Source organism: Lissotriton vulgaris, chromosome 7 (assembly GCF_964263255.1).
Source record: "Lissotriton vulgaris chromosome 7, aLisVul1.2, whole genome shotgun sequence".
In the NCBI taxonomy this organism is placed as follows: domain Eukaryota; kingdom Metazoa; phylum Chordata; class Amphibia; order Caudata; family Salamandridae; genus Lissotriton; species Lissotriton vulgaris.
This window is the reverse complement of record NC_141695.1, coordinates 605,366,560-605,391,159: the sequence shown is the minus strand read 5'-3', so window position 1 is coordinate 605,391,159 and position 24,600 is coordinate 605,366,560. Positions and strand designations below refer to the sequence as shown.

The 24,600-nt window shown below is 48.2% G+C and overlaps 1 long non-coding RNA gene across 1 annotated transcript in view; it reads left to right on the top strand.

Annotated features, from left to right (window-relative positions):
• LOC147702104 (uncharacterized) overlaps positions 1-7,971 on the top strand; it is a 95,161-nt gene extending 87,190 nt beyond the window's left edge. Inside the window, exon 3 of the long non-coding RNA XR_015297503.1 lies at positions 7,769-7,971. This is a non-coding gene — a long non-coding RNA (uncharacterized LOC147702104). The remainder of the gene's footprint in view (positions 1-7,768) is intronic.
• The last annotated feature ends 16,629 nt before the right edge of the window (positions 7,972-24,600 follow it).

Here is a 24,600-nt window from a genome sequence, read left to right as displayed (position 1 = left end):
TTTTATATTTTAACCTGTAAACTGTCATGACTTCAAATTAAGTATATTTTGCTGTTATATGTACAGTGACCATAGGGGGGCCACCAAACGTGGATTAATAATGCAGGTCCTTACACTTGTATTATGTTTCTGTAATGCTCTGACAAAACCCCAAAAAAATAGGTTAAAAAAAGTCCTGGTGAAGGTAGTGACCTTCCATCACTATGAGGGTAGCGCTTTGGGCACATGTCCTGGTACATCAAGACTACAATACGTGGAAGAGGGCAAAATCATGGTGCACACACATGATCCGTGTTTGCTTACGACAACAAAAATCAGCATTAGGGAGCAGATATCAGTACAGTTTGGCACTCAGGGCAGCAGTTCATGTCTATTAGCAATCCAATCCAAAAATTCTTTATTTCGGTCATATAGACCATAAAAGATACAGTACATAAAACAATAAAACATTACTTACATAAAAACACATTTCATACAGTCTTAAAATTGATAGATTTCCCACCTCAGAAGGAAAAGGGAGGTTAGAAGCAAGCCACCTCAATGTCCACACATTAGAGGGTTTTTTTTTCCTGATCTGCCAAACTGCCATTAAAAATTTGGCTACTGCAAACACAATATGGGTGAGAGTGCTGGTTTTCATTACTCTGTAAGCGTGTGAATGGTTACTGAACCCCAAGTTTCTACAGAGGGGCGCTAACCAGTACTTCCTAGATTTACTGTAGGCAGAACAGACAAACATAATATGAAGCTCATCTTCCTTATGAGTGTTACAGCTTGGACACCATTGTGCCATTTGTGAGTAAATGTTCTAATGGGCAGTGTACCTAGCCTCCATTGTACAAATAATTTCCTCGCAAGGATAGGAAAAATAAGGTCCATAAAACTTTCAAAAACATAGGAATTTTTGGATTCCAGGAACCGATCTGTGAGAGTGCCGCTGGTTTGTGCGTTCAGCAGGAGTGAAAGTCTTTTTTCTTTAAACATTCGGACTAGGCTTTTGCGTGAAACCCTTCGGCAGCCCTGTTCAGGGTCCTCCCAGAGCTCAGATAGATTCAAGGCGAGAAGTTCTTTTTTAACAAAAGCGAGCCAAGAGATTTTATTACTTTGGTTCAGATTCATGACATGGATAAGGTCCTGCCTGTAATGATGAAGTTCGTTGGTGGACCATAGCCTATGCCAGAACCTCACCGGCTTTGACTCTAGCTCCTCAGTAATAGAGGGGAGGCCCATGTCTAATCTCAGAGGCAAGAGCGGTGTGCCTCGAGGGAGAGCCAAGAGGCGTCTCAGAAAATTGTTTTCCACTCTTGCTAGTTCTTGGCCTACTTTATGCCCCCATAATTCACTCCCATATGTTGCAGCTGCCTTAGCTTGGGTTTTGTACAATTCAAGTGCCGGGCTAATGGGCTTATAAGTTGAAGTATTTACCACTTTTAGTATTGCACCCGACAGCTGGGACAGTTTGAGCCGTGATCTTATTATCTGGGGGTCCCAGGATAGATTTTCCTGTAACGTTACTCCCAGATACAAAAAGGTGGTTACCCTCTCAAGGCTAGCATTACCCAGGGTCGGATTGGGTCTGGCTTTTTTAGGTGGATTAAATATCATGAACTTGGTCTTTTCTGTGTTGATCTCTAGACCATGTTGGCTACAGAAAAGACCAAACCCATCCAAAATCCTCTGGATTCCCATTGGGGATTTGGAAAGAAGGAGGGTATCATCGGCAAACATAATTGCCGGGACCCGCCTGCCTGCCAAACGTGGGGTATCATTATCCTTGACATTTTCTAGATGGGCTATAACATTATTAATAAAGAGGCAAAACAGGGTCGGTGCCAGGACACAGCCCTGCCTCACCCCTCTACGCACAGGGAACCTAGATGACAGTCTACCATCGCTCCCACACCTGACCTGTGCATAGTTGTTATCGTGGAGCCTGGTTATGATGTTTAATATCTGAGCGGGTACCCCTAACTTTTCCAGTACCTCCCACAGTTTCTTGCGTGGGACTAGGTCAAAAGCTGACTTCAGGTCCACGAACACCATGTACAGCCTTCCCCCCTCTATCGTTACCGTCTTCCAGTAAAGCAGAACAAGGCGGAAGATCTGGTCCATGGTGGACGTGTTTTTCCTGAAGCCAGCCTGAAGGGGACTCAGAATATCATTGGCCTCCACCCAATCTAGCAGGTGGTTTTAGGATTAGACGAGCGAATAGCTTTTGGGGGACGTCTATAAGGCTGATCGGCCTGTAGTTGGCCGGGAGCAGAGGAGAGCCCTTTTTGTATATGGGTACAATCTCTGCCCCCAGCCAAGAACAGGGGATCGCCATGCCTCCTAAGATGGCATTAAACAAAATGAGGAGGTACGGACCGCAGATTTCAGGATGGTGTCTGAACAGGTCCCCCGGTAATCTATCTAAACCAGGCTCCTTCCCCATCGCTAATCGCTCCATTGCAGTCATCACCTCACCAAGCGTAAGTTCCAGGCCCGCTTCCAAAGAAGCGGAAGCTTCCAACTCCGCTCCATCAGGCGGTGAGGTGGTGTCTTGGTAGAGTGACCCAAAATGTGCCTCCCACACTAAGGGGGCAATGTTGGGCTCCACTGCTGATTTAAGTTCCCCTGTCCCATTATTCACCAGAGCCCAAAATTTCCTCGAGTCTTTAGCGTCAAGGGCTTCAGATAAGTCATGCCAGCGGTCCCAATCCCACTCTACCCTAGCAGTTTTCATTGCCACTTTATAATCCCTCCTGAGTTCTGCAACCTTGACCTTATTCGAGCCCGCTTTTATGGTAGCAATTAGCTCAGACTTAATTTTCCTGCAGATCGAGTTATACCAGGTCGGGGTTCGAGTCTTTTTCCTATGTGGTGGAACCACTGGATGGAAAACCTCAGCAAGACCACTCACAAGTTCCGCATGAATTTGCGCTAATTTCTTGTTGTAATCTATGGATCTCGGTTGATCTATGAGATCATCTACTTCTTTGAAACTGGGGAGTGCTATTTCATATATCTTGTTCATGGCATATTCCCCCTTTATCAGATTCCGCCATTTAACACGACGCCTGTTGGTAGTGAGGAGCAGTTTCCCAGGGTCCTCGCTAGTGGTGGAGGATAAAGGACCATCTACAGGTGCAGGATGTTGCACCTCCAGTAGAAGCGCGTTGTGGTCGCTATCTATTCTGGATACCACCTTGAAATCCTGAACTTTAGACCACATAGTAATGTCTATGAATATGTAATCTAACCTAGACTCATGCTCTTTCCTATTGAAGGTGCACATTGAGGGGGTATCAGACGGGGTACGCCCATTACAGGCCCTTATTGCATAATTCAGAGTAAGGGACATAATCTGTACTGCCAGAGGGGACCAGGTTTTGGGGTGTGGGGATGAAGATGGTGGGACTCCCCAGAAATCGTCCTCAGTAGTGAGGGCACCCTCCTTTAATCCTGCTAGAGGTTCGTAATGGCAGTTTAAATCCCCACCCATCACTATCTTGTAATCACCTGGAAGCTGACCCAAAAAGGATGAGAGGTCATCTAAAGTAGATGACTCCTTGGCCACGGCAACGGGCCGTGAGTATACATTAATAACTGCCCAGGTTACTGAGCCAGGTCATCTGAGCAGGACACACTGGATGTCCTGCGAGAACGTAGTCATACTTTCCGCCTGACACCCAATGTGACTTGCTACCCAGATCGCCAAGCCACCCGAAGGCCTCCCTATACCGCTCCACTTGGCCGGAATTTTGAAAATTTCATACCCCGATCTACTCAGGGGTTCCCTCGCCCAGGTCTCCTGAAAGAGGCAAACATCACTGCCGTCTATCAGAAGATCCCGATCCATTGTGTTCACTTTATTTGCGATCCCCGCCACATTCCAAGAGAGGACCCTCATAGGTGGAGTACACGATGTTCCTACCCCATCATATGTGGTTACTACAATGACTTGGGAAGGGTCGGGGCTTTACGGAACATTTAGAGGTACTAGTGTCGAGGGCGGGGCACACACGGCCACCGTAGTCGAGTTCGTACACGTCAATCTCTTTAGAGAATTGGCTACTTGTCCCCCCAGGCTTCCAAGTGATATCCTTTTCTTATTAGGGGAGTCCTGCACCCGGGTGTTATTCTTACAAGCAGGTCCCTTCACCCCCCTGTTCACCTCCCCAGGAAAAAAAATTTGGGGGGCCTGTTGGGTAGCGCCCTTTTGTGGTCAGTCAACCTGGTCAAGGCAAGAATATCTGACAGGTCTAACATTACCAACATGGCCCTTCCTCCAGCGTCCAGCACTTCCTTAATGGCCTCATTGACCTCCAAAAGTGCTGTCTCGGTGCTTAGGTTGGATCGAAAGCCAGACTGGGTGGAGTGCAGCAGGCTATGGGTTTCAATAAAAGTGGAGAGCATAGTATGGACATGCTTTTCCACTATCTTAGCGAGAGCAGGCAAGATGGAAATTGGCCTGTAATTGGCATGTATCTCGGGGTCAAGGCCAGACTTTTTAAGAATAGGGACAACCTTCGCCTGTTTCCAAACCGTAGGGACCACACCACTAGTCAATGACAGATTCAAGATGGGATTAATCAACGGGTTCAGAACCTCCGCTGTCCTAGCCAGAAAGCTAGCTGGGCAGGGGTCGGAGGGTGAACCTGACTTGAGTTTGACCAGGAGGTCCAGGGAGGTAGATTCAGAGAGGGAAGAAAACTCAGAGAGAAAGGGTCCCAGTCCAGCTGTCGAATTTGGCTGGTCCCTCGGGATGATAACAGCACTAGGGCCCAAAAGGGGGAAAGAGTCTTGAATCCGCTTAATTTTCGTGGTAAAAAAGCTAGCTAAAGAAATCGTCCATGGCTCAGAGAACTCATGATGTGATGCATTAGCCTTAGGGTTGATGAACTCCTTCACAATGGTGAAGATTTCCCTGAAGAAACTAGAAGCTGTCTCGATTCTTGCAGAGAAATAATTCTTTTTTTCGGCCGAAATGTCCGCATGATAGACCTTGATAGTAGCCCTATAGGCAGCCTTGGCCCCAGGATCGTACTGCTGACGCCAGAGCCTCTCATCTACTTTGCAATTGCGCCGGGACAGTGCGAGAGCCTCTGTAAACCAGGGAGCAAAGGTCCGCCCAGCAGTTTTCCGGGGCGCAATGGGCGGAGCAAGTTCATCTAACCGTTCCACTAGCCACTTCTGAAGTAAATCGAGATCCCTCTCAAGGTCACCAGATAGAGGGCAGGGATGCTCCAAACAAGCCTGAGCTAGGCTCTCAGGAGTCACCCGATGGTATGCCCGACTAGTCTGCCTAAGGTGATTGGAAGTTACACAGGGAAAATTACTGGTACCCAGAATCTGAAAACTAATCAGAAAATGGTCTGACCAAAGGACAGGGACGGGACTGGCCATAACAAGAGGAATAGTAGAAAACACTTGATCAAGAGTGTGGCCCTTATTATGAGTTGGAACAGACAAATAGGGAATAAGGCTCAGGGGGGCGGTGACATCATTGATTTTAATCGTATCACCGTCCATCTCGGTCTCCATATGTATGTTAAAATCCCCAAGCATAATACAGTGCTCTGTTTTGAGACAGAGTGCCGAAATTAGCCCCTGCAGTTCCTCATAAAAGGGCCCACACTGGCCTGGTGGTCTGTAGACAAGTAGCCCTGAAAAGGATTGATGGGAAGATAGGGTGATAGAAAAGGCCAAGGACTCACAACCAGAAATGGGTTCAATGGGGATAATCACACAGGTGGCAGATCTCTGGACCATAATCGCCACCCCTCCACCCCTCCCGATAGGTCTATCATGTCTAAAAATCATGTAATCAGGAGGGATTGCAGTCGCAATATCAGGGTTGGAGGACTCACCTAGCCACGTTTCCGTAAGCATTAGACAAACAGGCTTTTCAACAGTTAACAGCTCGAAAATATCCAGAGCATGTCTGCTCAAAGAGTGAGTATTAAGTAAAAGGCATTTATAGTTAGCGGTGGTCTTGGGGCTGGAGGCCCCGAGCGCCGAGGAATTGCCAGGAAGCCATCCACACCCAGGACACCGGCGTTTGCCTCTGCGGTGCCCCGGAAAGACCACATGACACGCGGCCCTGCCTTTCCTAAGAGTAAGAAGATCCGATGCCGAATAAGAGAGCCTAGAACCAGCAGCTCCCGCCACGCCGTCCGCCTCCGAGACGCGGACGGGCGCAGACGGTCGGGACTCTGGCACGACTCCGGCGCAGGTCTGGCGTGTCCGCGTCCGCTGCGCGGAGTCATAGCCGTCTTATTTAAGCGCTGCTAGAGCGCGTCACCCGCCTGGCTCACACCCAATATGTCCGCCAAAAAACCGTGAACCAGCCCTCGGCGTCGATACTCGGCCGAGAGCAATCCGGAGGCAGAGGGAGGGGGGAAAAGGACACAGAGCGCAAGGAAGCGCTAAAGGAAGTCTCCAAATGCTTATTGAATCAAGCGATTAAAATACACGAATTAAAAATGCAGTCGAATGCAAATAGCACAAAGTAAAGGAGAGCGACCTCCCGGCTTCCGCCTCAGGAGAGAAAAGTTGCTGCTATTAGTTGTCACTCGCACGGGCTAAGCTGTTCCTTTTTTAAGCGCTGCTAGAGCGCGTCACCCGCCTGGCCCACACCCAATATGGCCGCCAAAAAACCGGGAACCAGCCCTCGGCGTCGATACTCGGCCGAGAGCAGTCTGGAGGCAGAGGGAGGGGGGAAAGGGACACAGAGCGCAAGGAAGCGCTAAAGGAAGTCTCCAAATGCTTATTGAATCAAGCGATTAAAATATACGAATTAAAAATGCAGTCGAATGCAAATAGCACAAAGTAAAGGAGAGAGACCTCAGGAGGGAAAAGTTGCTGCTATTAGTTGTATCCAGACCTGTTACCATTTCCCAGGCAGGCACTTTTTGTGAAAGGTGAACTATTATTTTCAGTTTGTATTGGGGAATGCTAATATTATCTGAAATCATTACCAGATTTCAATAGAAAAGGCACCCCTGAACTCTTACCTAGGTCTAAAAGAGCAGAATAAACGTGTATGTTTAAAACAAGCATTGTCCTGTGCACCTGCTTCAAGTTAGCCTGTGTATGCCAAGCCTTTCACGTTATATTGTCATGAGATGGAGAGCTTTGCTTTGGGAGTGTTCATATAAGATATTTGGCAACAAAAAGGAACTGCCTACTTATCACCCCTCTGCTCTCAGTGCTGTTGGGACGGAGATATCCCCGTGTCCGAGCGAGGTGGCTGCGGCTACCATCCAGCGGCAGCATCTGAAATGCAATGTGTTGGGGGTCACTGCTCACTATTGCTGTCTCTCGAGCTGTGACTGCACTGGTATTGACCACTAAAACTCAGTGGCTTTCCGTGTCTAGGCTATCATGCTATTATCTGCCACTCAAGTCACATTGGTGCAATGCCCTGTGTTGAACCCTGCTTTTCTTTTCCCCACGGCACTCGATGGGCAACCACATGACTGTCTAGTAACCATGCCCCTTCACCAAACCTTGCACTGATCTTACTGATGGAACTTTACCAAATTGTGTTCTTGTATATTATGTGATGATTCATATCTCAGAAATGATAAAGGAACTTTGGTTGCATGCTGTGGTGTTTGCACTATATACCAAGTTGTTGAAAGGTGGTGTTTAGTGCACTTTGCTCAAGTAGCCCAACTAATAGCTGCTTACCTGTGCTTGTAGCTTAACTGCCCATACAACTGTAACTATTTTCACTGATTCAAAGTTGATTGGAGCTGCTCGTGCTTTCATTTTTCCCTAGACGCATCAAGACTTCCTCACCTCTGCTGGAGCTGCTTGAGCCCTAATCAAAATGGATTTAATGTAAAAGGTTTGCTTGACGTTCTTCAGCTGCCTTCCAAAGTGTTTCTCTTTAAATGCGGTGCACATCATCTCACTCAGAACTAAGTATCCGAAGGTGATGCATTTGTTGTTCAAACTGTTTATAAAGCTGTTTTGTCTCCCAAGTTTGAAGTTAATGTATATGTGTCATAGGCTGATGAGAAGCCTTTTATTCGCCTTAAAGGGACTTGCCAAATTACAAGAACATGCTCCAACCAGTGAAAAAAACATATGACTGATATGTGAATGCAAAACAGACCCTGATGGGATGTGGCAGGACAAGCATAGGTAGATGAGGGCATTGCTCACAAATTTTGCTCAATTTACCACAGTTCCATCCTTGCCAACAGAGACCGCATGACAGCCGCAGCCACTGCAGGTAAGAGCGGTGGGGCCGGCTGGGGGTAGGGGGAGGGGTCGGATTTCAAGAGACAACCACAAGGGAAAATTAAATAAATAATCAATTTTCCCTCGTGGTCGTCTCTCGAAATCCCCCCATAGCCTTTCCCACCGCCCCACTGCTCATACCTGCAGCGGCCGCAGCTGCGGCATGAGTCGTTCTTCAGGTACCACTGTTTTTCTCTACCTCCCTTCCATTGCCCAACAGCATTGTTATTCATGTGCCATTTGCCAAGTCTTCAATATCGGTGAAAGTATGAAGGCCACTTCTTCTGCTTGTCCACCTCCATGTCATGGGGGCACTGTGTTTATGCGCAATTAGATTTCATTCAAATGCTTGCATTTTATTCTTATGTTAATGGACTAGCAGTAGTATGCATGATCTGCGAATAATTTGAAGCCTACTCCTGTGCCTAGCGTGAACTATTACTCTGGCTAAGGAACTGCTCCATCTGGATCTGAAGTAGCAAAGCAACCGTAGAACAAGAACTATGTAAAGGTTTATGAATTAAACACAATATCCATTGTATGTACCGACCCGAGTCCTCAGGGAAAGTTCAGAGGTTTGATGGGATGCAGAAGATCACAATATCTAGGATTTGCGCTCATTTTACAAGTGGATGATGCTCTACGTTTGTCATTCTGGTCAATTTGGTCCACTTCCAATCATAAGACTAAGCTCAGTCAACATATGATAGTTATGGGCCATCCTATGTTACTTCCTGCCACTTCTTCAGTGCCCCCAGCTTTACTTAGTTTGCACTTTGTCTAGAGGACCACAAACAACTGATTCACTCTTAACAGCTTTCGCTCTCAGGTTGAAGGTGCCTGCAACACCCACCTGACAGAAGCTTGCACAATCTACAGTCAGGATAATGAGGACATAAGAATATTCACCAGCAAATGCTTGCACTCCAGCCCTATTGGCAAAGCCCATTCTACTTACCACGAACACCACCATGGGGCATATGGCTGGGTCCAAACTGGAATGGCATGGTGAGCAGAAAAGAGATGGATTTAGGCCCATATCTCTGTACTGGGGTGAATGTATGATGTTGTTCTGCCTTCTGTCCAATTGTTCTTTTTAGATTCAAAGAGGCCTACCCTGTAACAAGCAGATGTAGCTAACACCCAGAACTGCCCCCTTCCTTGGTCTGCCCAGAGAGGCGGGTTCCAATCACATTAAGACTCCTGCTGGAGAGTCTAATCCTGCTTGATAGGTGTGAATTGGTACTACATATAGCACTTAGGGCACACTTAAAAGGGCGTTTACAAGATGCCGAAACAATTCTTGTGTATCAAGTAGCTGCTTGATGTAAAATTCAACTTTTGTTCTACCGTACTTCTGTCTCGGAGTTTGTTGTTGGTACAGAACGTATTTCAAACTGGATTTTATTGTTGTAAATGAGAGAATTCTAGTATTACCATAGTCCACTCTCAACACACACACACACACACACACACACACACAGTCCTCAGTGCCCAGGTTTGGTGAGGCCGAAAATGTCCACAGTCTTGAAAATGCCTCAAGTGGTTAGGGTTTGCCCCTTGCACCTTTAATCCATTTGTTACATTATGCCCATGGGTCATTCTCACCAACTAGCTCCTGCCAAGCATAAATGTGTCATCTCTAGGCATCCAACTCCAGACACTCCTGGATGTGTGAAAGATCAGAAGAGGACTGAACCTTCTGTTTGAAAACTGAGAAGAACCTTGAAGGACCGAACCTGCTGTCCTTCTTGTATTCAGGACAAAGAAGTGGACTCCAAGAGACATTAAGCTGGCCTCCTGTTCAAGCTACAGGGATACATGAAGATACAAGAGGCCTTTCCTACAACTGCCCTGCTTACCAACAGCAACTGGACCTGAACTGGACCCTGCTGTTGGCTTCTGGCTGTTACAGAGTGAGTCTTTAAAAACCTCCCCTTAGGTCCTAGGGAGCATTTGAATTGTACTCCTGAGGTGAATTGGGACTTAAAGGACTAAGTCAGAAGGTAAAATCTTTTGCCCAGGAGGAACCTGGTTGATGTATCTGATGTGTGCTGCATTGCGGTCAGCATCAAATTGCACCTAGGTCTTGCTCTACCGCGACCATTGACTATCATTGGCAGTTTGTTCTTTTTTTGTTTAAATATCTTTATTGGTATTTTCTGATTTTATCATAACTGACATCATATTTGTTGTACAGCTTTCTCAGTTATCCGTCACAAAGTTACAAATCCCAAATAACGTACAATAATACAGTTGACAACAACATCAAGCTAAGACCAACTGCTCAAGCTAAGGTTCCTGCTTACAGCCACATATATTATTTTGGGGTACACTTGAGGAGGTCTCAGTGTGCTGCCGTTCATGTACATTGCCGCAGCATGGTTGTTATATTCATTGCAGGGCCATACGTAGCATGATCAGATCATTTCTTGTCTAAGCTATTACCATAATGTCTGATATACAGTCTCTATCATCACATTACAACTGCTTCTCGGTCGAGCTTGAACAACATTGTGAATACAATATTATAAATCGACAGTGTGTGATAAGAGAGTACTCGTAAATACCAATAAGACCTTTTTTACCCAAATAATCATAAATTCAAAAAACTCAAACTAACAACATTACAAACTGCCATCCAAACTGTGTGAGTCGAATCGCTGTTACCGGTCTTGGCATAACATTGTATTGTCTACTCCCCAATCTATTATGACTCGCCTAGTTCAGGGCCCAGTAAAGATGTGTGACTGTGTGTAGCTATAACACAAAGATGAAGTGTCCCCCCCCCCCAGCAGCCCGCGGGGTTTTGGTGAGTATTAGTAGGGTACCGAATATTACCTGGAAAGGTAACTGTGCAGCCGGACACAGCAGCTCTCCGCGATCAGACCACTGGGCGCTACAATGCCTATCGCACATCAGCAGGTTGCACCTCCTCTTCACTCACTGTGGCCCCATCTCGAAGAGCCACTAGCATAGTATCCCAGCCCTGCGCTATAGGATATTTGCAAAGCCCGGCCGTCTCCTCCCTGTGGAGCGCCCTGCTCTCTGCCTGCGCCCATCGCCTCCAACTCACAACCTATGGCAGATTGGCACGTTTTCATCCCTTTGTTATTAACTTTTTTGCCGTTATTAAATCCTGAGGCAATCTTTTTTTTTTGGGATCTGGCATAAAGTCCCAGCAAGCAGATCTCCCATGACAACGGCAGGGGCGTGTCTGTACATGAGGCTAGTGTTGTGGCTACCTCTCGCCAGTAGTTCTGCGGGGATGCGTACGATCAGAGCATGTGTAGCAAGTCTGCACCTAGCTGTTGACAGCGCGGGCATGTAGAAATGGTAATGTGAAAATATTTACTTATCTTGTCCGGCGAGAGATACGCCCTTTGCATGATGTATGTCTGTATAAGTTTGAATCTGGAGTTTCTAGGTATGTGCCTGGTGCTCGCTAACACAGCTTCCCATTCTTTATCTGTCCATGGCCGGCCTCTGTCCGTCTCCCAAGCAACTCGGAGCCGTGCCATTGGCTTAAGAGAGTGTATAGGAGCCCTTCCACTAACCAATGCACCACATGGGAGCCCGCCCCCATTACATATAAATATTGAAGTAGAAGATGCATTGGTGGTTCCGTCGTCAATTCCCTCCAGGCGTCCGAAGGTGCTTTCAGAAGGGAAGCGTGTAAGAGGAATTGGCCTACTGGCAACCCAGAATCCTCAGCTAGTGTTGCAAACGGCAATACCGTCCCATCACTATAGTGGTCCCCTAGTGTGGCTACTCCCATGGCATGCCAAGTTGTCAGAGCTGCTTCTGATGTATCTAACTTGCCCCGTGGAGTGCCGAGTAGCGGCAGAACAGAGGCATATAGGAGGGTCGCGCAAGTAAGATATAAGCTCCTGTTATTGCAACACAGCGCCAAACCCAGATGTATTTGTTCTGACCTTGAAGGTTGCGCAACAGGGTGGAACAGACGGTAGATCTGAGAGTGGGTCCAGGGATGTGCCGTGGTAGCCATGTCTTCCAAACCCCATCCATCGAGCCATTTCGTCGCCCATTGGAGTTGAGCAGCCAAGTAATACAGCTCCATGTTAGGAACAGCCAACCCGCCCTGACCAGCGGGGGCAAATAGTTTACACAGAACCATTCATGGTCTCCCGTTAGACCATATGAAATCCCGGAGCAGCCGTTTTAATTCTCGAAAGAACTGAGGCGGAACATAGAGTGGGAGATTTGAAAAATAGTAGGGCAGCTTGGGTAACATAATCATTTTCACCAGAGTAATACGGCTCATGACATTTAGAGGAAGTGTCTTCCAGAATTGCATTTGAGCCCGGAGGGGGGAGACTGCTCTCATCAAATTACCCGCAAACAAATCATCAGGCATCCGATATATAAACATCCCGAGGTATCTGTCACGGGGTCACTGGATCCTATGAAGTAGCTCCAGAGAGTGACTGTCAATCTCCTTCACAGGACTGGAGCGGACCCTTTAAGGAAGATCCGGACCTTACAGAGGCAGTGTTTTACCCCCGTGACGACAGCCTTTGTCGGCCTATCGCAACCGACGACGCCACAGAAAAGGGCGGATACGGAAGGACCCATCGCTGAAGCCGGGAATGAAGACGGAGAGAGACAGAGAGCAAGCAGAGCAGACTGGAGAACTAATGATTGGCCGGAGGGATTTTAGACCGGTAGATAGGATCCAGAGGAGCCAACGGGAGGAGAGCCAGGAGGCCAACGACAACGTGCTCCGCCCAGCCATGCTCACGGAGAAGCGTGGCTAAAACAGGTACGGAGGAAAGTTTGGGGCCTCTTATTCACAACGGGTGGGAACCGGTAGCTGCTACTGGGCGGTCACGAGTGTTGCGGTATCTTCTTCCTTCCTGTCAATACCTCACGGGTTATGGTACGAGGATTACTGCTCCTCACGGCTTTTTCGTGTTTACACTGGTGGTGGTTGGTGCAGAAAGCAATACCCTCACTCCCTTCCTTGTAACTCATGGCAGTACACCGAACGGTTGCCTAAAACAATCCGTATTATCTTTTCTTTCTGGGGCACGTCCGGTGACGAGAGACGAAGAATCGGGAGAGCCGTGGGAGACGAGTGACCGGAAGGAACCACCCAACCTAGCTCCCCAGCACCACGGACTTCATTCTGGCTACGCCATCTCACCTTGTACCAACAAATAAATACTGCCTTTTGCAAACTTATCGTAATTGTCAGCTCTTTCCCTCCTTGCTAGCCCTTCTGGGTTACAAGTGGCGAGCCAGATAGGAGCTCTCTGTCTGCCAAGATGGAAGCCTTAATCAATCAGATGAGGGAAGGACAGGCCAAACTTGAATGGGCTATGGAAAAGTTGACTGGACAAGTAGAGCATGACCGAGCGGTCTTCTCATCTGAGATTCAAACGCAGGCGGACAATCTAACTAAACTAGCCGAAGGACAAGCCCAGCTATTGGCTGCACTAGGACAAGGTCGGAGTGCCGCTCCCCCGGGGCTGTTGTTCCGCTACAAAAGTACGTCGCCGGAGATGATCCCATTCTTTTTTTTTGAACTTCGAAAGGGCTGCTAGGGCTAGTGCATGGCCGGGAGAACGTTGGCCCTTCTACTTAGCCCCCCTTCTGTTAGGGGAAGCCCAAGCGGCTTATCAATTAGCCAACAAAGATGGGACATGTGAAGCAGTTTATCATGGATAGAATGGGAGTGGACGATGAGAGCCATAGATTGCGGTTCAGACAAGAAAGAGGGCTCTCGGCCGATACACCTAAAACCCTTTTTTTTCTAACTTAAGGATGCAGCGGATAGATGGTTGAAACTAAGCATGGGCGGAAAATCCGTTTCGCTCGCGGATTTTGCGGATTTTCGGGAAATTCGCAATCCGCGAGATTCGCGAATCTCCCGCAAAATCCGCAAATCCGCGAGCAGCGGATTTTGCTCGCACTGCTCGCACTGTTCGCGTGAGTTCGCGTGAGTTCGCGCCCCGCGAATAAGTGCAAAATTGCAGAAATACGATTTTAGCAAACTGAAAGTAACTACTTACCAGGTTCAAAAGTTCAGGCTCATCATTAGTAGCCATTTCCTGTAGTGCTTGCTGAGGGGCCCCTCCAGAGTTCAGTTGCCAGTTGCAACTATTATGTGACCCTGCTCTGAACCTCAGAATAGTTACACATATGCCACAAAGGTCCTGAATTACAGCTAAGGGAGACAAGCAGGAGCCAGGCTGGCAGTTCAAATCCATTAATCAGCCCCTAATTCATTATTGTCAGTTGGGGCAGGGCAGGTGTTGTAACTAATTTTGCAACAATGAAAGCACTTAGCAAGTGCAAAAGTTCACTAATCAGGAAGCACTAAGGAAGCAGGTGCCAGCTAAAAAAATATTCTGTGACACATTAATCAGCCCCAAATTAATTCAGGTCACTTGAGGCAGGGAAGGTGTGCTTGCGTTGCCACAATAATGTACACTGACTGGACAACCAGAGGGTGCTGTGATGAAACAGAGGGTGGCATGGGTGGGCCAGAGGGTGGCATGAGTAGTCAGAGAGTGGCAGTGGTGACAGAGAGTGGCAGTGATGAAGAAGAGTGTCCCAAACAGGCTGGACACGTAGAAACAACAAGTTCGCGAAACTTGCGACCCGACAGGTAAGTTCGCAATTTGCGACATTGTACAAAACCCTCGCGAACTGGCAGAAACCCGCGCAAACACACAAAAAAAAAAAATCCGCAAATTCGCGAGAATTCGCGGATTTTGCGGATTGCGAGTTCGCAAATCCGCAAAATTCGCGAACGCGAGATTCGCAAAATTCGCCCATGCTTAGTTGAAACCCACGGAATCCACGATGGAAGACGTTATGAACAAGGTTTACCTTGAACAATTCCTTGAAGCTCTGCCATACGGAACCCAAAGATGGCTTAGACAGCATGTGGGGCTAACCCTAGAGCAGGCGATAGAAATGGCCAATTCCTATGCCAGAGCCAAAAGAATGCCCCCAGCTAAACTTGAGAAGAGGAACCCTAAACCCACTTCAGAGCCTCCTCCTCGCATACGTCCCATAACAGCATGAACAAACTCAAAATGTGAGCTTTGTTAGACTCCGGCTGCCGCCATTCCGTTGTCAGACAAAACCTTATACCTGCTTCCTGTATCCTCCTGAGACGCACAGTAGGGATTAGGTGTGTACATGGGGACGTCAGGAACTATCCATTAGCCAGGGTAACTGTCACAACTGAAAAAGGGGTAGGCGTCCAGTGCGAGTTAGGGGTCCTCCCAGAGCTACCTGAACCCCTTATTATAGGTACAGACAACGTTTGTTTCTCCACCCTTATGGCAGAATCACTACAGAAGAATAGCGGGGCAGGCCCTTCCCTACCGGGTCTCTTAGTCTCCGAGCCCTGGGCCACTGACACCCATTTCCGGACTGCCCAACTGAACAATGCCTCTCTGGTTCAGGCATGGCAGAATGCCCAAGACAACAAAAACAAGGACAACCGTACATACCCCTGTTTTGTCGAACAAAAGGGTCTTCTCTATAGACTAGGGACCGAAAAAGCCCACCCCCGATGATCGTACCAACCGATTTCTGAGACCAAGTTATGTTTTATGCCCATGCCCATCTGTTGGCAGGACATTTGGGGACGGAGAAAACCACCGACTCTATTATCCAAAATTTCTTTTGGCCAGGGGTGTATGCTCAGGTGAAACGCTTTTGCCAAGAATGTAGAATATGTCATAAACTAACTACCTATCTCCAAAAGTTCCACTGGTTCCCCTGCCTATTATCGGGAAGCCATTTGACCGAGTAGGGGTAGACATAGTGGGTCCCCTTCCCAAATCAACAAGAGGATTTCAATATGTCATGGTTGTCGTAGACTACGCCACCCGCTACCCGGAGGCATTTCCTTTAAGGGCTGCAACATCAGCAGCGATTGCTCAGTATCTAGTAGAACTCTTTTCTCAAATGGGCTTTCCCCGGGAACTGATAACAGACCAAGGCACACCATTTGTCTCCCGCTTGATGAAACAAGTGTGTAAGCTCCTGCACATTAAACACCTTAGCACTTCGGTTTATCACCCCAAACCGACGGTTTGGTGGAGTGGTACAATGGCCTCCTTAAGGTAACCCTAAAAAAGCTACTGACAGGGGATGGGAAGCAATGGGACCAGCTGCTTCCCCTGGCTCTGTTTGTTCTATGCAGCCAGGTTCAGAGCAGTTTGGGCTACTCCCCGTTTGAGCTTCTTTTTGGCAGGAAACCCCGCACCCTTCTCGAAATTACTAGGGATAGCTGGGAACGGGAGGGGGCCCAGGACGCACAAGAACGGCTTGATTATACTAATCAACTTAAAACCAGACTACACAAACTAAGGACTTTATCCTATGAGACCATGGAAAGGGCCCAGAACAAACAAAAGACCTTTTATGAATGATAAAGGGAAGAAATGGAGAGAGCTGGCGGTAGGTGATTAGGCACTCGTTTTACTCCCTACTTCGACCCACAAACTCCGAAAGGAATGGCTGGGGCCGTATCTAGTCCAACGAAAGATCGGAAGAACCACCTATGTGTTGTGGCTCTCCCCAACCCGAACACAAATATACCATATCAATATCTTAAAGAAATGGTTGGGTCCGCCACCCCGATCCTCCCATGTGGTAGCCACCCTTGCCCCGGTTCTCCGCACCGTGGACCATACCGTCATAAACCCTGATCTCACCAAGACAATGAAAGAGGAAGTGCTAGCTGTTCTTATGGAAAATCATACGGTGTTCTCGGATCAGCCAGGCAAACCCTCCCTGGCGATCCATTCCATTCCCATCCCCGAAGGGATTGTGGTAAAACAGAAACCATATTAAGTGCCTGAAGTCCGCCGCCTCATATTGAAAAGAGAGGTGGAGCAGATGTTAGAGTCGGGGATCATTGTACCCTCTAAAAGCAACTGGTCCTCCCCAGTAGTCCTAGTTCCAAAACCTGATGGGACCACCAGGTTTTGAATAGACTTTCGGGCCGTCAATAAAGTGTCCAAACAAGACGGATACCCTCTGCCTAGGGTGGATGAACTGATTGAGCGCCTTGGTGAGGCTCAGTATATAACAACCATTGACCTCACCAAGGGGTATTGGCAAGTCCCCCTTCCCCCGCAGATCAGGAAAAACCAGCCTTTTGACCCCTGATGGCCTCTTCCATTTTACTGTTTTTCCCTTCGGTCTGCACAGTGCTCCAGCGACCTCTCAGCGCCTCATGGACACCCTCTTAGCTCCACACCTCCAGTATGCTTCAGCTTATTTGGACGATATAATCGTCTTCAGCCCTACCTGGGATACCCACCTACACCACCTTGGGTTGATCCTAGGAGCCTTACAAAACGCAGGTTTGCACATAAATGCAAAAGAATCTAGAGTCTCATTCACCCAGGTCAAGTACTTGGGTTACGTCCTGGGGGAGGGAGGTATATTTCCACAACAAGAGAAAGTAAGAGCAATCCAGTCCCAATCCCTACCGGCCACTAGAAGGGATTTAAGGGCATTCCTAGGGTTGGTTGGCTATTACCACCGTTTTATTCCCCACTTTGCCACGGTATCAGCTCCACTAACTGACTTACTCAGAAAAACGGTTGCCTCCTCCCACCTGAAATTTCCTTACCCCCAGGCTTGTTCCGCCTTCCAAACACTCAAGACTGCATTGACTTCCGCCCACGTACTAACAACCCCCGATTTTGAGAAACCCTTCTTTCTGCAGACAGACGCCTTGGGTGGGGTCGGGTGCCGTCTTATCCCAACTGGATGAAGAGAACCGAGAAAAATCCATACTGCACCTGAGCCGCAAATTAATCCTTATGGAGATCTCATACCTCACCATAGAAAAGGAATGTTTAGCGGTTAAGTAGAGTATTGACAAACTCAGATATTATCTAGAAGGCCGTCGCTTCACCCTTTACACAGACCATGCCCCGCTGACCTGGCTGCAACTGAACAAGAGCCGGAATGACCGCATACTTCACTGGTTCCTGTCACTTCAGCCTTATGACTTTGAGGTCTGCCATTGGAAGGGGGTGGAGCAGACAAACGCTGACTTTCTTTTCCGCTATCCCCTTTCCCCGAGCAGGGAAAGCTAGGGGGGGAGATTTGTCACGGGGTCACTGGATCCTACGAAGTAGCTCCAGAGAGTGACTGTCAATCTCCTTCATAGGACTAAAGCGGACCCCTTATGGAAGATCCGGACCTTACAGAGACGGTGTCTGCCCCTGTGACGACAGCCTTTGTCAGCCTATCACAACCGACGACGCCAAAGAAAAGGGCGGATACGGAAGGACCCAGTGCGGAAGCCGGGAATGAAGATGGAGAGAGACAGAGAGCAAACAGAGCGGACTGGAGAACTAACGATCGGCCGGAGGGATTTTCGACCGGCGGAGAGGATCCAGAGCAGCCAACGGGAGGAGAGCCAGGAGGCCAACAACAACGTGCTCCGCCCAGCCACGCTCACGGAGAAGCGTGGCTAAAACAGGTATGGAGGAAACTCCGGGGGCCTCTTATTCACAACGGGTGGGAACGGGTAGCTGCTACTGGGCGGTCACGAGTGTTGCGGTATCGTCTTCCTTCCTGTCAATACCTCACGGGTTATGGTACGAGGATTACTGCTCCTCACAGCTTTTTCGTGTTTACACTGGTGGTGGCTGGTGCTGGTGCTGGTGCTTGTGCAATACCCTCACTCCCTTCCCTGTAACTCATGGCAGTACACCGAATGGTTGCCTAAAACAATCCGTATTATCTTTTCTTTCTGGGGCACGTCCGGTGACGAGAGATGAAGAATCAGAAGAGCTGTGGGAGACGAGTGACCAGAAGGAACCACCCAACCTAGCTCCCCAGCACCACGGACTTCATTCTGGCTACGCCATCTCACCTTGTACCAACAAATAAATACTGCCTTTTGCAAACTTATCTTAATTGTCGGCTCTTTCCCTCCTTGCTAGCCCTGCCGGGTTACAGTATCTGAATGTGGTGGGGTACCATGTGATCAGCGAGTCATTGAGGACCACGGCTTCTTCTGCAACACCAGTACTGAAGGGCTAGATCCCCGACTTGGCCCAGTTAACCCGGAGACCAGATATTTCCTCAAAAGTTCTGAGTATATCTGCAATGGACGTCGGGATTGCGGTAACATCCCGAAGGTATAATAACAGTTCATCTGCGTATAGGGAAATAGCATGTAACCCATCCCCTAACTGTATGCCCATCCCTCCGGAGCACCAATCGCTAATGGCTCCATTGCCAGGGAGAACAGCAACAGGGACAAGGGGCAGCCCTGACACGTCCCACGTCTCACCCTGATGGGGTCTGATATCAGCCTAGCGGTGCGAACTCGAACAGTAGGCCACTGGTACAACAGTCTGACCATATTGAGAAAGTGATTGCCCAGTTCAAATTTGCCTAAGACTGTGCCACATATGGCCACTCCAGAGAGTCAAAGGCCTTCTCCAGGTAATGCACCAGGCAGCCTGATCTAGGCCATCTATGCATTGCATAGTGCTGTATCCTAAAAAATCTGCGAATATTAAGGGAGATGCACTGTGCTGGAACAAAACCATTTTGGTCAGGATGTACCAATGTTTTCACTACGGGAGAGAGGCGCCTAGCCAGCAGCGGAGCAAAGATTTTATAATCGGTATTAAGGAGTGCTAATGGGCGAAAGGATCCTAAGAGGTCGGGTTGTTTATCAGGCTTGAGTAGGGAATCCAGCAGGGCCTCGTTTTGTGTATTTGTAAGGGTGGAATCATCTAGCGCAGTTTCATACATTTTCAGCAGTTGTTCTTCTTGGTGTTAATTCTACTTAAAACTTTAAAAATGAATGTCTGTGGTTTCCCTTATTTGAGGTTTGTCATATTGGTGCCAGTTTGTTGTTTACATTTTACTTTATTTTTCTAATTTGGTTTTGGATTTTCGTTGTTTTGCATTTTGACTTTATTACTGTTTTAGTACAACATATATACTTTACAAATTGCCTCTCATTTAACCCTGTGTGCTCTGTGCCATAGCTACCAGGGGGTTGTCCACCATAAAGAACTGATATTCCAAGGTCCATTACGCCTGTCCCTGAGATGGCCGCCACCCATGAGGAATAATCTCACTATAGAAGATCTGTGATCCAGATTACCACTCCGTTTTTCAGAGAGTGAGCCCTAAACCTTAAGGCATCTCTTTTTTCATCTTAACTGACAAGTCCCCTACAGCTGGCCATAACCAAAATATCCTTCAGCATTCCTAGGGGTCCTGGACTAAATGGAATAACGGCCATTATCTCTGTCATTTCTTTTCAGTGGTAATCTGAATACTGGGTCTTTGGTCTCCTTTTTGTTAAGACACACCAACAAACATCAGACGCCTGTGTCCCCCTGTGCTCACCAACACCTGATCTCAACACATGGCTGAGGGAGAAGGAGCTCTGAAACCAAGCTCCCGGACTCGGGGTCCACCACCATCGCAGTAAAACCCCCCTCCATCCGTGAAGTAAACAACCCTTAAAGAAGCTGGACGACTCACCGCAACAATCCAGGATTTGAACAGAGTGAAGCAGGCCAAACGGACACGCACGGTGGAATCATCCCTTGCCCGATGTGTCCAGGACAGCAAGCGGTCCAATGAGGATCCCGTCATGAAAGAACCCGCCAAGCGCTATATGTTTAGCACCTCATTCGTCGGACAACAGCTCCACAGTGGACGACTGCTCAGCCTTGGAAACGGCCTCCAGGACAAAGACCTGCCTCCACACAACATCGCGGGCCACACTCTAGTGCTTCAAATGCTTTGCCCACTCTAAGATGGCCACCCTGACGTTCCAATAAATACACACAGAGAGTCTGATCAAGATACTGAAGCATCCGCGATGATGTGACCCCCCCAATGGGATAACAAAGCCACATAGTGAGCTCCCTCAGTAGCTTATAACCTCACTAACTCTCACCCCCTCCTTCCTTTCGCAGCAACTTCTCTCCCAATGTATTCGCTATGCTCCCTCCTCTCCTTTGACCAGTCCTTTGAGATCCCTCTGACTCCTTTGGTGGCTATGTGATCCCACACCGCCTATTGCTTTCTCCACTACTCAGCTGCCCCTTACCTAGCAGTCCCTCGTCTCCCATGGCTGCGATGGACCCCACGTGCATTCCAATCTCATGTAACCCAACAACGCCACGAGGTATCCCAATCCCTGTCGACTCTCCCATGCCGACCCACACGAAACCGCATGGCGTGAACGCCTTCGAAATTAGCTTCCCCCCCAAGCTCTCCATCAAAGCAAGGAGAATAATCTTATCAGACAACACCCAGAAACAATTTTTGTAGACACCTACCACTGCTCTTCCAAAGGTCAGGTGAAGATGGATCTCATCTTCCATACGGATAGACCGTACAATTGGATCACTACACTTAGATTAAAACTCCACATATCCAAAAAGACGACCACCACACATAGCTGTAAATTTACGACCTCTCTTCTGAACCAGGCGACTAGAAATGGGAACACAACAGTGACCATTTATTCAAATGGAACAGTGTTGATACAGGCTAATAATGAGAACCTTGAGGCCTTCGACTTCCTCTTCCCTGCTCTCCGTTCCGTCCATCTCCACTCTCTTCGATCTGCTCTGCCTCAACCCCCGTCCCCATACTCCCTAACCCACCAGAGGTCACAAATGCCTACTCCCATCCTCCTGGTGAGACCCTTCAGCCTCCCAGCTAGGAGCCCCTCTCACTTCCCCGTTCCTACTAACGGCGAACTTCAATCTCCCGAGGTTCTTCTTATCCCTACACCCCCTCAGACTCAGCCACCCCTACATCCTTTCACCATCACTCGAACTCGGCCTTCAAACCCCCTCCCCACTCCCACAGAACCTCAGAGGAAGAGCTCGCAACCCGACCCCCCTCTTAGGGTCATGAACAGTGGCTATCTAGGCGACCCAACCAGCATTAGACCCCACAATTCGATCTTGCCCACCACCTCAAGGGCCGTCCCAACCCGCAATGACATGCCTCCTCCCCCGGAAAACATGTTGCACCAACTGATCTTATTAGAGAATCAGTTACAAATAATATTCAGAAGCCTTGGCGAAATTATAACCAACCTAGACAAGGCTCGTATGCCCGAACAATCCCCTACTAGGACCTTTCCTCCAACCAACTCTAGCCTTTTAAATTCCCAGTCTGAATCCTGTCCCGCCTTCGATCTCCGGCCCCGGAGGCCCAGTAAAACTGTTGTGGAGACCATGTTATAGACCCTCTCTCGAATGCCCGAGCAATCCCTTACAAGGGCCTCTCCTTTGACCAATTCTAACCTCCCAAAATCCCAATGCGAGCCCTTTCCCATCCTCGTTATCCGGCCCCCGAGGTTCAATAAAACCGTCTTGGAGAACAAGGTACAGACCCGCACCAGAACCAAATCCCCCATGTCCAGGGTACCGAGTCCTCCAAGTATGGTTGCAAGGTCCCAGATGCATAGACCCTCCAGGACCAAAGCAACAATGTCCGAGGAAGAAGCAGCGATCCTAGCTGCCACCTACGACTCTCCTCCCACAGTCTCACTTGAATCCAAAATACAAGTGATCACAGGCTTCAGAAGAGAACACCCCCCTCTAAAGCTAAAAGACCCCCGCCCTCCCTCTCATCCATACCTAAAGCCCCACCAGGAAAGTACCCTAGCAAAAAGGGTCTATCCTCTAGCTGTCTACTCATGAATTGTAGATCAGCTCCCAAACACGCAACAGAATTTGCAGAAACCATCCTCTCCCATGACCTAGACATTGCATTCATCACAGAGACATGACTAAAAGAGACCTCCACCCCCTGTTTAGATATGCTTGTGCCTCCTGGCTACTCCATCATCGTCAAAGATAGGATAGACCAACGAGGGGGAGGTATAGCCATCATCCACAGAGACGACGTAGACATCACTGTAACTGACTCCTGCAAGTACAGCTCATTTGAATGTCTTTCTGTGACCATTAAGACTAAAGACATCAGCCCTATAGTCTGTCATCTTCTTTATCACCCCCCAGGCAACATCCCCACATTTGGAGAACACTTATCCGACCTAATTGCCCAGTGTGCAATCAAAGACACCAACGTCCTAATCCTGGGTGATCTCAACCTACGTTGGGATGAGACCAATAACTCTCTAATTCAATCTCTCAACAACCTCCTCTGTGACAATAATCTTTCCCAACACTGTTCAGAAGAAACGTACAACAAACGTGCAACCCTGGATGCCATCATCGCCCACCAGGATGCAATTACGATCGACAATATTCTTCCAGTGGACTGGTCGGATCACCACATGATCCTATTCCACATCAACCAAAGACTTGTATCCCTGCCTCCGGTCCTTGACCCCCCCCCAAATGGTCCAGAAATCTCTCCCAGATTCCCCTGGATGCCATGGAAGAGAGGCTAACTCTGCTCCTACCTAGTGACTCTGAGCTCCCCATCACTGAGCTCATCTCGCTTTATAACGCGGCCATGGTAACCTTGCTTGACCAACTTGCTCCCCTGAAATTAAAAATAAGTCATCCTATTCTGTCCAGATCATGGTTCGACTCAGACATCAATGATGAAAGGAGACAACTAAGAGATACAGAAAGACGCTGAAGGACCATGCCCAGCACCACTCATCGCGAACAACTTAGAACAGTCCGGAAGAATTACAACATACATATCAAGAAAAAAAAATCTGTATTTCCGCTCCACTCTTGATAGCGCAAAAAACAAACCCAAGAAGCTCTTTAATTTCATCAGGCATCAAATGTCCAAACCTGATACGTCCCTAGGGCCGGCTTCCAAAGAACGGTGCGATAACTTCGCCAACTTTTTCAATGATAAGATCTCCAAGATCAAATGATCCCTCGACACTAATTATGTCTCACTTCCCTATAGCAGCCAAGGTGAGGTGTTGGGGAGCGCCCCCCCTCTTACCTCTAAACCCTGGTCTCTCTTCCAGTCCATCATAGGAGAAGAGATAGTTAAACTCATCTCCACCTCCAAACCCTCTTCACACGCCCTAGTCACCCTACCTGCTCAACTCACTAAAAAGCTGAAACTTTCCTTAACCCCTCTCTAGTGCAGGGTTATTAATAACACCCTTAAAACTGGTATTGTTCCGGATTGTCTGAAAGTGGGACAAGTCACCCCACTGCTAAAAAAACCTGGCCAAGACATTAATGACTTAAACAACTTCAGACACGTCTCCAACCTTCCTCTTCTCTCCAAAATCTTAGAAAAATGTGTACTCCAACAACTAACCCAACACCTGGACAACACCAATCTTCTCGACTCCCATCATTCGGAATTCAGGAAAGGTTGCAGCACTGAAACCGCAATCCTTAACATAATAGATGA